Source organism: Tiliqua scincoides, chromosome 12, assembly GCF_035046505.1.
Source record: "Tiliqua scincoides isolate rTilSci1 chromosome 12, rTilSci1.hap2, whole genome shotgun sequence".
Taxonomy (NCBI): Eukaryota; Metazoa; Chordata; class Lepidosauria; order Squamata; family Scincidae; genus Tiliqua; species Tiliqua scincoides.
In genome coordinates this window covers 14,328,934-14,333,185 of record NC_089832.1, presented here as the reverse complement: position 1 = coordinate 14,333,185, position 4,252 = coordinate 14,328,934, and positions in this window count along the sequence as shown.

Here is a 4,252-nt window from a genome sequence, read left to right as displayed (position 1 = left end):
GGGATGTGTCTGCTGTCTTGGTGGGGGGTTGAGACTCACTTCAGTCCCTTTCCCATTCTGTCTTTCCCAAACGGGACTGTATAAAGCCAGTAATCCAATGGTCAAGCCCATTCACCCTCCTCTCTCTGATATTATAAGGGAGAGCACCTGCTGCTCATCTTCAGAGACTAGCACAAACCACAGCCAAAATCAGGACCATCCCTGAGGTCACTTGCCTCAGGTGGCAGATTGATAGAGGTTACCCTCCTCTACTGCTTCTAGGATTCAAGGAGATGGGGAAGAACCCGGTCTTTTGCCTGCTGTTTTGGGACGAGTCCAATTCTGGGCTACTAGAACAGGGTTGTCAAACTCGTTTCATACAGAACTTGCATTCATGGTGCCTGCTGAGGACTGGAAGTGACATCATTAAGCAGAAAGTGACATCATTAAGCAGACGATGGCCAGAAATAAACACTTTATTTAAGAACATAAAAACATAAGAACAGCCCCACTGGATCAGGCCATAGGCCCATCTAGTCCAGCTTCCTGTATCTCACAGCGGCCCACCAAATGTCCCAGGGAGCACACCAGATAACAAGAGACTTCATTCTGGTGCCCTCCCTTGCATCTGGAATTCTGACATAACCCATTTCTAAAATCAGGAGGTTGCGCATACACATCATGGCTTGTACCCCGGAATGGATTTTTCCTCCAGAAACTTGTCCAATCCCCTTTTAAAGGCATCCAGGCTAGACGCCATCACCACATCCTGTGGCAAGGAGTTCCGCAGACCGACCACACGCTGAGTAAAGAAATATTTTCTTTTGTCTGTTCTCCCAACACTCCATTTGAGTGGATGTCCCCTGGTTCTGGTGTTATGTGAGAGTGTAAAGAGCATCTCCCTATCCACTCTGTCCATCCCCTGCACCTTTGTTGTTAGAAACTCATGGGCTGCCAATGACAGAGGAGATAAATGTGCAAATCGTGTTCATTTTATCAAGATATGAGAGGGCTCAGTTATCATACTGAGAGAGCCCAACTACAATGGGGCCAGTTAAATTGCTTTTGGGGGCCGCATTCAACTTGTGAGCCTTATGTTTGACACCCCTGTAGTAGAAGGTCTTGAAGGTCCAAGTTCAAAACAGCATATGAGGGAACCTGGAAGGACCTGACCTTCAGTTTCCCAGCCACTTCATCTGTTTAGCCTCCCATGCCACAAAAAAGCAAGTCTGAAACAAGCCACCTATAAAAACTCAAACAATTCTGGCTTTCCGTATTTGTTGCTTTTGGGGATGCAGGCAAAGGTTAATTACTGAATCAGGCAACACGTCTCAGACTGCCAGCAATCCAGGGCAGACCCTCTTATTGTGCAATCCAATGTGCTCTCTTTTGACTGCGCAAGTCTTCGCAGGAAATATTTTCCATATCCTTTCCAAAAATAAAAGGGGAAGACTAAATTGGGTGGCTTGTCTTGCGGAGGGTCTATTTATAGCGTTATTATACAGGAGAATATCAGAAGATGAGAACAGCAGCAAAAATGAGGTGACGTTTTCTTCCACGTTCACCTTGATGAAGCATCTAGGTCATCTCATGAAAGAGTTAAAAGTCTAAAGAGGCAGTAAAAGAAAAAGAAAAACTTCCATGGATGTCTGCCATTTTCATCCTCGCAAGGAGATTTCATCTGGTTCCTAAAAATTCACGTTAACTCAAACGACAAACGAGAGGGCCATCACCACCGCCTCCACAGACTATTCTCAGGTTCTGAAAGATGCCGGAAGTTTCAGAGAAAAGGTTTTATCGGGATTTTTTTTCCCCTTTGTAATTCATGGAAATTCAAATTCTCTTGGGGAACAAAAAGGTCTGGATTTGGGGACCAACTCTACCTGATCAGCTATAATCAAATCGTAATTTTTCCCCTCCATACCACCTACAGCAACATTCCGTCTATAAACCAGCTATAAGATTAAAAGCTTTTCAACTTGCTATCTTGGGAAATTTCCTTCAAGGAAATTACTACAAAGCCTTGTTTTAGTGCGTTCCCCCTACTGTGCGTCCTACTGGGTTTTTTTAATAAGGAAAGCTATCCATCCATGGAGGTGTATCCTGTTCTCCATGCTTGAGTGTCTAACAGCAGGCACATACAGTAGAGTCTCTGATGTTTTGCTTCTTTTAATTTTCACTCCATAATGTTCTTTGCCTGGTTTTGCTGACTGATGCACGCACCTTCGCGGTGGTTTAATTAGGGGTGTGCGCAGAATTTAGGAAAGGAAACCTGCCTTGTTCTCTCTAAAACAAACAATAATTAAACAGGACTGCTGGAAAACAATTGTGCAATTACCAAGGGGGGGGGGGAATAAAATGTTGGAAACCGTGCATCATAAGATGCAAGATATGACCACTTTGGAAGCATTGGAAACGGTCTTACATTAGGGTCTGCCTTGCTAACATTGGCCATGCTGGCTGGAAAACCACAACCAGTGGTAGTGGTTTCCTTGGGGTTGCAGTCTTTCCTAGGAATAGAACTTGGGACCTTCTGAATGCAAAACACAGCTATGGTTCCCCCTCATGGGAGGGCTATTTCAAGCAAACAACATGAATCCTGCTAGATCTCTCTAGTCTTGCACACTACTCCGAATAGTGCCTCCAGGGATCTCAGAAACAGGAAAGGAAGCCCTTTCTCTGATATTTCTCTCCAGTCACCACTATTCAGTGCATAACATATCATTTCTCAACCTGGAGGTTCCTTTTACATATCATGGCTAATATCCATTGAGTGACCCATGTCCTCCATTGAAAGGAGAATATTATTCTTAATAATTAGAGATGCGGGGAATGGTGATAGCGAAATAAAAACCACATAGCACCACTTTCTGCACTTCTTATTTTTGTAAAAAAAAAAAATCTTTCCTCTTCCTTTCCTGTTCCACTCCAGCCCCTTCCTTCTTTTCAAAGCCCAGAGGTAGGAAAAGCAATGGAGGCAGGTGGACTTAGAGAGGTGGGCACTTCACCCACAATCCTCTGCCTGAGGTGACCGTCTTACAGTGCAATCGCAAGTCCCTTGTGCTACCATGTGTATGATAGAAATCCTAAAAGATTTCTAACCCTTAAAAAAGGTACGCATGTTTCTATATATATATCTCATGGGATCCAAAGTCCTGCCTGGTGGCCCACTAATGTTCCAGTAGTGAATGATGATAAAATTAGCACATGGATTCTTTTTTTTTTTGCAAAGAGGAGTAGGAGTTATCCTACAAAAACAGGAGCCTGTACTGACAAGACAGGGGCAACTTAACTGCACAAATTACATACATAAATAAATCAGCCTTTATAACAGATAAATGGAAGATTATAAAAAGAGCAATATCCTACCCTCCAAATCAGGAAAAGGTTTCTTAATCATCAAAGGAGTCCGTTATTTGCAAGTAGCCTTATGTGCTTCCTGAAAGAGGAAAAACATTACAAATGTTTTAAAATACTTAAATATATATGTATGCACACACACACTCAATTCTGTCCCAGAAAGTGACATGTTTCATGGTTACTTATTTCAAAATAGTCTCATAACTAATCCTGACAGATATTTAGAATACAAAGAAAAAGAACCTTGGACAAAGAGCATTATCACAATTCTAATAGTTTGAATGCCTAAGAAAAAATAGACACACAGAAAGAAAGAAGCGCAGATTCGATTTTCGGGAAAAGAATTTCCGCCGTAATTAAATTAAAATTGGTAGATAAAAATGAGATTGCATAATGTTCTAACGGTTGTACAGCTCCCGATATTGGGCTGTGTCGCATCCATGACAACAGAATGGAAGGGCTGCTTTTAATACTATTATCTTACATCCCCACAGCTGAATGCTAATGTAGCCATACCAAGGAAATCAAGTTGGAAATCTGGAGTCACTGAACTTGCAACTGCCATGCTCAGGAAGGAGAAATTCTAACAGACTCCAATTCTCAAGAGTGTTTTCCTTTTGGCTCTCTGCTACTGTCCGGTATTTTGTGGTTTGGGCCTGATAAGAAATCAAAAATCAAGTTTAAGCAGAAACACCATGGTCCAAACATGGGTTTCCTCTCCACCCCAGGCACAAAAAAAGCTACAGCAACACCAGCAAATTAAGAAGCTTAACTCAATTTTCAACTGCATTCAGTGAATTGAGAATTGATCATTCAGTTACCTGGAGAAATTGCCTCAGAAAATCTAAGTAGACTGTTCTGTTTTGTTTGAGTCTTGCCTTCCCTCCCCACGCCTCAGGAGTAGCCCTGCTCT